The sequence below is a fragment of the Triticum dicoccoides genome, chromosome 5A (genome assembly GCF_002162155.2).
Source record: "Triticum dicoccoides isolate Atlit2015 ecotype Zavitan chromosome 5A, WEW_v2.0, whole genome shotgun sequence".
In the NCBI taxonomy this organism is placed as follows: domain Eukaryota; kingdom Viridiplantae; phylum Streptophyta; class Magnoliopsida; order Poales; family Poaceae; genus Triticum; species Triticum dicoccoides.
The window spans coordinates 351,185,673-351,196,945 of record NC_041388.1 but is presented as its reverse complement, the minus strand read 5'-3'; positions in this window follow the sequence as shown (position 1 = coordinate 351,196,945).

Below are 11,273 nucleotides of genomic sequence, written 5' to 3'. Positions count from 1 at the left end.
TTGCAGGGACTAGTCATCCCCCGATCAAAATAAGATCGCCGATCCTGGATGTGCATTTGCATCCGCGATTCGGTCTAACCTGGAACCTTGTAGCTGACTTTGGCATATTGGGATCAACTATCTTAGCAGTCGTTACCCATGGTACCACTGATGTGCAACATGGTCACATAATCTACCACGATCGGACTGTCACCATCTACCCAGGTATTCCATTTTTTAACCCTCTCACCTTCTCTTTCATTATTGTACTAGTAGTATACTTTGTAGTACTAGTAGGAGTACTTTTTACCTTGGAGGACGCGTATAGCTAGCTAGGCCCTTGAGGACTTGAACCCACTAGCTGCCACCATTTTTGTTTTTCCATGTCTTACTATCTCATCCATGTAGCCAAGAGTGGCTATATATAATAAGCCAGTTATTTTACTTCCTCCATACCGGAGTAGTACTATTTGCTGCACAGTATTATTGACCGGCACATTTGAGCACAACATTATTATGCATGGACCTTGACTATGTACGTCACCATGTGTCCAGATCTGGGATGCCGCGTGTACCAGATGAACAGTACCGAGTTCGACCCCCGTGATGCTACGTGGGTGCCGAGGAACACTCTTTGAGAGTACTCGCATTTCATCGGGGACAGCTACCCCATTGTGAAGTGTATGTCACCTTCTGTGCACGACACGGAAGGCCTGCCGTTCATGAAGCATGGTTGTGTCTTTAGTGTGCACCACCGGATGAACGACATGCTGGGACACGCTATCCCTGATTTATGCCGCTTCAGCTTGGATGAGTCTCCATCGTGTGGAACCGGACTAGAAAGCTGCGACAATGATTCCCGTTGCCCACCGCTATGGATCGTGCCATCCATGAAGAGCACCTGGAACTGGAACCTGGAGGAGGAAATGTAGCCCGTCTATAACGTGTAAGTGGAGTACGGTAATTGTGAACGGCAGCGCTGTGAATATATGTAGACTAGTCGTGCACAAATTTATCACATGAGTTGGACATGAACTTGTGTGGCATACTGGCATTTGTCCTTTAGAATTTATTACTAGTAAATGTGTTATGTCTACGTGCAACTTGTGTGGTTGTTGCACGGGCTCCAACACACTCTTTGAGAAAAAAGGTGGCACAGCTTTGGATATACGTGACGTGGCGGCATCATACAGTAGCATCGTTTGCTATAGTTGTACTAGTGCACTCCTACTAGGACGAAAACTCCTATAAAACCTTGTGCTTGGCACTTTGCCTCTTTGGGAGGTTCAACAGTTTGTACTTGTGTGAACCTTGCACTTGGCTATTTGCCTCTTCGGAAGGTCCAACAATGATGATACTACAGTACAATATGCTTCTGGCAATCTGACACCGATTGAACTGCTGCACATCCACCGCGAGGGTGAGGGCGAGGGAGAGGGAGAGGGAGAAGGAGAGGGCGCTGTAGTCAAAACCCTCTCCTCATCCTGCGAACCACCGCGCGCGTGGGCGAGGGAGAGGCATAGTAAGCAAGCTTCTCCTCATTTGGCGAGTTGACGGGACACATCAAAGCAGTACTAGTACTAGTAGTAGTAGTCCATACTGCGTCCTTTCCGATTAATATGGCTTAATTTGAAACGAGAAAAATACACTGGCGGTCAACGTATGTAACAGTACGCTCTTTACGGTCACTATATATAGTTTTGCGGCGATTATGCGATCACTAGCCCATCGTAGAGCACCGTATTGCACCCTACTGACCGGCCACATAGTCGACATGGCACTTTGTTAACTAGTTAAATTGGCACCTGGTTTCTGGGTCCCACCTGTCAGTTGGTAGAGCAAAGAAATCAGTTAAACAAAATTTTACACAGGCGCGACACGAGTCCAACCCTTGTGCGCGAACCGCCCTGGCTGTGTATGTGAGTGGATGCACGTGTCCTCCCTTGGTCTTCCAACAAAGAGTGTACTACATGATGTACATCTACACTTCCAATGCATTTAGCCTTTAATCTACTAAATCGGTATTGATTGACTAATGCACCAACTTGTTCTGTAGGTATAGGCTACATATCTATCCTTAATTACAACATGCAACGGCCTTCATTTAATCTTCTTATCTCAATGGTCGCATGCACACATAAGTCTGCTACTTTTGGGCGTTAATTATGCCCTGGTCAATGTGTAAATCTCTAAATGTATAGTCTTTCATGGACATAGGGAGTAGGTTGAGCACTTGAGCGTGAGCGTGTGTGTTGCGTCGTGTGCTGTGTGCCGCATGGGTGCATGAGTGTTGCATGCGTCCATGTGTACGTGTGGGTGTTGCATGTTGCATGCATGCATGCATGCATGGGGCTTACTCCCTCCCATTGACATGTTCATATTTCAAGCTTCCTCTATTCCCTCCATATGGTGATACTCCCTCTGTTCCCAAATATAGTACAAAGTTGAGTCATCTATTTTGGAACGGAGGGAGTAGTACGGAGTAAAAGCCTCCCTCTGTTCTCAAATACAGAGTATTTGTGTTTCTACAGATTTCAACAAGTGACTAGGTACGGAGAAAAATGAGTGAAGTGAGCATAGAGGCATAGGGATACTGTAGAAAGGAAGTCCTTGCGATCCATTTATTCCCATCTCGGTCAGAGAGAACTATTCAACTAGTCTTCACAGTGAAGTGACAATACACACTGCAGCAGATGGGACATGTAATTAATAAGCTGAACCAGCGTGTTGGTGTTACTAAATCAGCCTTACCTAGTAATGCCATCATGTTTGCCAATAGAGCACGCTTCCGCAAATACGCGTACGCACCTCTGTCCTCCATTAACTGACATATGGGCCCTGTTGTGGTAGACCCACATGTCCTTGGTGTAACTATTTACACTCCGAAGGACGGTATATCCTGGTAGTAGTACTAGTAGAATTGAGATTGAATGCACTTTCTTCCCTGTCTTCCACTCTTCTTCCTCCTCTTTTCTTCTTCCTCCTCTCTTCCCCATCGTTGGCCGCACACCATTTACACCCGGTCACTGCTCGCCCTCCCGCGCCATCTTCCTTGTAGCTTGCGCGTACCATATCCCCCCGCTCACTGCTCGGCCACACGAGGAGAAGCTTCTTCACTCGCCCGCCCGAATCCAGTTCCCCGCTAGCTCACAAGCACCGAAAACACCAATGGCAGAACCGACTAACACGTAGAGCCACGATTGGAATTCCCTCCCCGATATTCTCTTGGAGTAGATCTGTAGTCGTATGGACCTACTCAGCATCGTCCGTCTGGCCGCATGCTCGGTGTCTTTGTACCGTCTACTCATCTGCAACCGGCCGTCTCTTTTCAAGACACCCTGCTTGTTGATGCCCGATCCTCACAGGTGGCCGAGACACCAACTTGACGATCCTATGGAGGTTGCCGTGGTGCCCCTCGACATGCTACCACTACTCGTCTACCTGCCCTTCATGCGCGGCCACTACTGGGCGGGCATGAAGGCCAACTGGATCGTCCTCATCCACCAATCTGGTAGTACATGGTGTCTCGTGGATATCTACACCCAGCGAGAGATCACCCTTCCATCTTTGGATACCGCCGCCATCGAGCCTCGTGGCTCGCCGGACACTCCTGCCTACTACGCACGAGACGCGTCAAGCTTTTGGCTCGACCTGTGTTTGCAGAAAGTTGTAATCTGCGAAGTGCCCACACTATTAGAAGACTACATGGATTACAAGCTCATTGCCTTGTTCAACAAGGGATTAGTCTATCTGGAATCCGGTCGCCATACATGGTTATGGATCATCATCAATCATGTTGAGGAAACATTTCTGTCTGATGCTATAGTGCGCGATGGCATCGTTTACGCGGTCGACGCACAGATTGGCTACCTATACTAGTGGAATCTATCATCGTGTAATTGTTCTATCTCACCTCATCTTTACCTTATGAATACGACTGCCTATTCATTTGTTACAAATTTAGAATGCATAGCATGTCTATAACCACATCATTGCTATATGTTCCTCTCATTTCCTAGATTTTTATGACCACACATGTTATTGTTAGAGTTGATATGAGAACAATTGGCATCTAATGATTGTTACAATACATATTATGAGCATAACATCATGATTGCTATATGTTACTCCCGTTTACAAGATTTTTATAACAACACATGTTATTGCTTAGAGTTGATATGAGAACAATAGTAGTAAGTGCTATGGTAGAATATGAGTAGGCGATGTCATAGCTGTTTTCCTCTCATTGTTACATGATGTTTGAACCATGACATATTGCTAGAATATGAAGGCCATTGGCTTATTTTTTTAACTTGGGGTATGATTATGACCACGGCATTGCAATTCTCTGTTTATGATATGTGTCACTGTTATAATAACCTTAATTCCACACATACTCTGAACATGATTGTTTATTTTTGTCCTTTTGGTATCCAATTTGAATTACTGCAGCAGACGCAAATGCGCTGGCCTCCATGATTCCAGGACCTGGAATCATACCAGCCGATGGGTGGTGGTTTATCGCTCATTCAGCTGACGGCGGTCATTTGATGCTCATTCGCACGTACCAAATTGACCAAACCATTACATCAAACCACATGCAGTACAATGCGTGGGGCGTTCGTGACATTGATGGCTATGGCTGCTTCGTGTTCGAGAAAGATCCCAGCTCCGTTGGGCTAGGCGTATTCAACTGGAGGCGGGTTTACAACCTCGGCAACCACTCCTTGTTCCTCGGGCTCAATTATCCGATCATCCAACCAATCATCGATCATATCACTGGCGATGATTATTGTGTTATGCAACTTCCATTCGGGAGGGGGGGCTGTGTTTACACATCATACCATGGGTTTCATGAATCACCATATCCAGAGATTTGTCGACACAGCTTGTTGCCAGATAATCTTTAGTGTGTGAAAGGCATCAAGCTTCCATGCGATGGATGGCTTTTGCAAACCCGACATGCAGCGATGTGGTTCATGCCAACAGCAAATATGCACAACTTGATTCGTGCTGATATCTAGACTGAGCCATGTATTCTGCTGCTGTAGCACAACCCTCTTTTGTTGGATATTATGTACTGTTGTTAGTTTGAAGCACTCCTCTGGTTTGAAGGATAGATACCTTCCTGGGATCAAGTGCATCCTAACTCACCTACGTAGGATGTACTGATAATGATGATGGAGATGTTGTGCAGAAGCCATATATATATATATATATCAGTTAGGCTTCAAGTGGGTACTTGTTAGTTAAACCTATGTATAAATTGTGACACTAAATACGACTAGTAAGTAGTATAGTAGCAGTACTAGTATACGTCGGTCAAATTATTCATCATGTCCACACATTGAATTGACGTGACAACACGCTGCGCGTGAGGTGACACAAGAATCCCGGCGGCGTGTTTGGGTATTCTGGACTTCAGATTTGGAGTAGAACTTATCTGTCGAAATCTTTCATCATTCACTTAAAATAGTCGATTGATCATACATTGAGTACCATATAACTGGAATTACCGATGCAAGTCGAAGAAGGATTGGCCCATGCTGCCGGCTGGCGTTAAGTTCGATCCCACGGATCAGGAGCTGATCGAGCACCTTGAGGCCAAAGTGAGTGCTGCCAGCGCGAGATTTCAGTCTCTCATCGATTTGTTCATACCAACCATCGACAACGATCACGACATATGTTACACCCAACCTGAGAAACTTCCAGGTAAGACACCGATCGGCTGTCTACTTGCATAAACATATTCCTTTGTATATAGCTCTATTTTTCTTTCTAGACGCAGACCTGGTGAAGCAATTACAATTTGACAGTTAATAAAAAGTGAAACAAGTGACTGCAACATGCCAAAGATGTTATGAAAATGCCAACTAGGTACACTAAAACCTGTATTCCACAATACTGCAGGTATCACACTGAGTGGCCTAAGGAAGCATTTCTTCCAGCGCAATTACAGGGCGTTCAAAAGGGGCACGTGGACGCGTCGCAAGATACAGTCGGAGTGCGGCATGCACGCGATGTGGCACAAGACTGGCAATACCTTGCCGGTGATGGTCAACGGCCGGCAGACGGGCAGCAAAAAAGGTTCTGGTGCTGCACACCAACAAGAACTTTGACCAACAGAGGACCAACTGGGTGATGCACCAGTACCACCTCGGGGACCTGGAGCAAGAGAAGGAGCGGGAGATGGTCCTCTACAAGATTTTCTACCAGACAAACACTAGGACCAGGAGTAAAAAGATTATAAGTTAGTTTGGTATTCGTAGTTGTACTACCTTGTTGTCCGCAAGTTGGTATTATTGTTAACGATCTTTTGGTATGAACTTGTATTTGTTCCCAACCATCATTCCGAGGGTCGACGTGGATATAAAGCTGAATCATTTGTTTCAAAACGAATTTTTAGGCACTTGATTTTTATTTGATGGGTAGCATAAGCACCCGCCGTTCGAATTCCCAGTTCTCCAATTTTTTTCGAAACAAGTGCATGCACTTATTATCACGATAAAAAAATATCCGTGTTGCATCCTAGTTATCAGTCTGTACTTGCAGAATTCTCTCGTTTATTGAGCACGTATATTGTTTTTTCAGGTTGAGCAAGTTTCAACTGGGTTGTAGATTGCCCAGGGTTGTTTTGTTTTTAACAGGCCCAGCCCATGACGACAATGGGGCACAAAGATCCGACGGGTATCTACTGGCCTCTGGCCCGCCAGCGTTAGTTATATTTTGTCTTACAACATCCGCAGGCAGTTTTTTTTACTAAATCAAAAACACAGCCCAGTTCTATTTTCCTCTTGAAACGCATGTCCTACGTCCGTTTTCTAAGATCTACCTATAGTTTTACTAGTTCATATACACATATCATTATATTGAAAACACATAAAATTCCCTTTTCATATTTACATCCTTATTTTTGTTGTTTTTTCCCACCCAGCGCTGATTTTTTTACCACTGGTTTTCCCTTAAACGAACTAAATTGTCCCACGTCTTATTTGCTTACAAAACAAAATGATTTTTTGGCAAATCAATAAGTTCTTAAAAAATGTTTATCATTTCGGGATTACAACAGTTCAGACTCCACCAAAATATGCAAAATAAGGTTGGACTTTTTGACCGTGGTCCTGGCAGAAAATGCGCTGTAATAAATTACTTAAGAATTAGCAAATGGGTTGCAAATTATAAAAAATAGCAAATGGGCTTTATGTTGTCTGCCATAGATTTGGAGGCTGACTTCTGGGCCTACTAAGTTCATGCGTACACAAGGTTTCTCAAAAAAGAAACTTAGTCAACAATCGACTCTACCAGCGTCAGACCGTTAGATGTCAATCTAACGACAATTGTGCTTCTTCAGTCTCTGATCCTCCTGTCCCAGCCGCCCAAACCAGCACCATTGGAACCGCCTGCTCCCGCCTCCCGTGGCCAGCAGTGCTGCTGGGAAGGCCTCATGGCCCCATCATACTCGCATCCCTGTCCTGTCTAACCCTCTACTCACCCACACCTCCTGTTATTTTCCGGCGACGGCAACCGAACCAGTCAACCCCCGTACTCCCCACCGCATGGCAAGCCACTGCCGTGTCTTCCCCAGCTCCGTGTCGTTCCCTTCGTAGGCCTCGCCGTCGTCCACCGCCCTGGTGCTCTTGACGCGGCATGGTCAATGATGTCCATCCAACGACCGTAGTGCTTCTTCAACCTCTGGTCTTCTTGCCCCAGCCGCCCAAAGCAGTGGCGGTCGTGCCGCATGCTCCTGCCTACCATGGCCGGCTGTGCTGTCGCGAAGGCCTCACCATCCCCATACTACTCCCACCGCTGGCCAGGCCATCCCTCCACTCACCCACCCCCCTGTTATTCTACGGCAACGGCAGCCTCACACCGCAGCCGAACCAGTGAACCCTCGTACTCCTCTCCACATGGGCATCCACTGCCGCGTCTTCCCCAGCCCCGCGTTGTCCCCTTCCTAGGCCTCATCGTCGTCCACCGCCTTGGTGCTCTCGGTGCGGCGTGGTCAACGTGGTTAACGACATTCCATCGAAAGAGTACTGTACGAGGAGAGGCTGACAGCTGGGTCCATGGCCACAGCCCAGTTTTTTGTGATTTTCCAAGTAAGTTGCTTTGTCATGCCTGTTGGGCTGCAAATCTTTCAAGACGAGGAGGGCTTTCATTCGGCTGGCCGAGAAAATGGCCCATCAGTAATGAGAAATGGGATGTACATTTTTCAAACACATCAAACCGGCAATTAGTTTCAAAAATCTTTTTTTCATTTCGAGATTTGAAATTACATTAATTTTTATGCGTGGAGAATTTGTTGGATTTTATATGGATATACATTTATTTTTAAAATAAGTTTGAATATGAGTCGAAATTTCGGGATTAAAAACAGTCCAGACCGCACCAAAATATGCAAAATTTCGTATAATTTTTTATCCGTGACCACAATATGGGTTGTAATGCTAACAAAAAGAATATGGGCTCCAAAAAAACCTTAATAATTAGCAAATGAGCTGTAAATTATTAGAAATAATGGCACATGGGCTGTATGCTATTTTCCACAGATTTAAGCCTTTCCTAAAAAATGGTTGACGCACAAGCAGTGACTATTGGATGGCCATCCAACGGCTGTCGAGCTTCTTCAATCTCTGCTCTTCTTGCTCCAGCCGCTCAAACAGGTGCCGGCGGGACTGCCTGCTCCCTCCTCCTCGTGTCCGGCTCTGCTGTCGCGCAGGCTTCACCGCCCCACCGTACTCCCATCGCTGGCCTAGTCAAAAAACGTTACCGCCGCTGACAGGTCGGACCCACCAGCTATATCTTCGCACGCAAGGAAGTGCCTCCTTATTACGCACAAAAAAATGAATACCCCCTTGTTAGGTGGGACCCAGTATAGTGGCAGGCTGACTTGTGGGCCTACTAAGTTGACGGGGACGGAGGGCTTTGTCAACTTAGTCAATATGCACGATTCTAGCTGCAGTGACCGTACGATGTCCATCCAACGGCCGTAGTGCTCCTTCAACCTCTGGTCTTCTTGCTCCCGCCGCCCAAACCAGCGCCGGTCGTGCCTCGTGCTCCTGCCTCCCATGGCCGGCTGTGATGCAGCGGAGGCCTCACCGCCCCCTACTACTCCCACCGCTGGCCAGGTCATCCCTCTACTCACCCACACCCCCTGTTATTCTGCGGCGACGGCAGCCTCACACCGCAGCCGAACCAGTGAACCATCGTACTCCTCTCCGCACGGGCTTCCACTGCTGCGTCTTCCCTGGCTCTGCGTCGTCCCCTTCCTAGGCCTCGCCGTCGTCTAGACCACCGCCCTGGTGCTCTCGGCGCGACGTGGTCAACATGGTCAACGACCGACTTCCATCGGAAGAGTACTATACTTGGAGAGGCTGACAGCTGGGTCCAGGCGGCCGCAAGGAAGTGCCTCCTTATTACGCACAAAATAATTATTCCTCCACCTTACAGCAGGGACCCACTGGACGGGCCACCTTATTTCGCGAAAAAATGTTTCCCCCCTAACTGCTCGGACCCACCGGACGGGCCAGCGTATTTCACGAAAAAAATGTTCCCCCCGCTGTCTGTTCGGACCCACCGGAAGTGCCTCCTTATTACAAACAAAAAAATGAATACTCCCCCTGCTAGTTGGGACCCACCATGGTGGGAGGCTGACTTGTGGGCCTACTAAGTTGACTGGGACGGGGGCCTTTGTCAACTTTAGTCAATATGAACGATTCTAGCTCGAGTGACCGTACGATGTCCATCCAACGGCCGTAGTGCTTCTTCAACCTCTGGTCCTCTTGTTCCAGCCGCCCAAAGCAGCACCGGTCGTGCCGCATGCTCCTGCCTCCCATGGCCGGCTGTGCTGCCGCAGAGGCCTCACCGCCCCCTACTATTCCCACCGCTGGCCAGGACCTGCGGCGACGGCAGCCTCACACCGCAGCCAAACCAGTGAACCCTCGTACTCCTCTCCGCGCGGGCTTCCACTGCCGTGTCTTCCCCGGCTCCCCATCGTCCCCTTCCTAGGCCTCGCCGTCGTCCACCGCCCTGGTGCTCTCGGTGCGGCGTGGTCAACGTGGTCAAGGAACAACTTCCATCGGACGTGGACTGTACGTGGAGAGGCTGACAGCTGGGTGCATGGCCGCAGCAAGGAAGTGCCTCCTTATTACGTGCAAAATAATTATTCCTCCACCTGACAGCGGGGACCCACCGGACGGGCCACCGTATTTTGCGAAAAAAATGTTTCCCCCCTGACTGCTGGGACCCACCAGCTACACCTTCGCACGCAAGGAAGTGCGTCCGGGCAAAAAAAAAACGATTCACCCCCCTGACTGCTGGGACCCACCAGCTACATCTTCGCACGCAAGGAAGTGCCTGACAGTCGGGACCCACCTGGTCGAAGTGTACGTAGCGTTTTCATTCTGGTCGCGAACGTGTACGTACATATATACTGGTCGATGTAGAGGCGCGCACATGTCGTAGTAGAGGCGCGCACGTAGCATGTACACGTACCTACAGCGGCCAGGGTGCAAGAAAGAAAATATGGCCACATATGTGTACATACGGGTGGGGTCTCGAACGCCTACTCGCGCATACCTACGACGAGGGCTCATGTACATGGCTGGGTCGGAACGGAGAAACAGCATCGTCGTCGTGTTCATGGGAGGCAACGGAATGCGTCGTGTTCATGGGGAGGCAACAGAATGTGTCGTGTTCATCGGGAGGGCTTGGACGGAACATGCGATGGAAACAAGTCCTGGCGTACCGCAGAATGGAGGAAACAGCCTTGTGTTTGACCGGCCATGTTCGAAACGGGATCCTGTTCATCGGGAGGGGTCTGGCGTACCGCAAAACAGAGGAAACGGACCTCCTACGATCGAAATGGGGGTCCTGTTGATCGGGAGGGGTGTGGCGTACCGCAAAACGGAGGAAACGGTCCTCCTACAGTCGAAACGGGGGTCCTGTTCATCGGGAGGGGTGTGGCGTACCACAAAACGGGACTCCACGGGAAACTGTTCATCTCCACCGTTGACCCCCTCTAGCCTCCACGAGCTACTGTTAATCCACCATCGACCTCCTCCAGCCTCCACGGGCTCCTGTTCATCCAGCCTCCACCGCGCGCTACTCCACCGGCTATTGTTCAACCAGCCCTCTCCACGGGATCCTATTCAACCACCCCTCCACGGGCTACTGTTCATCCTGCCCTCCACCGTCTACTGTTCATCCAGCCCTCCATGGGGTGGTCCTGTTCATCTAGCCCTCCACGGGGTCCTGTTCATCCAGCCCCAACCGGCTCGATCGATCGGGGTCCT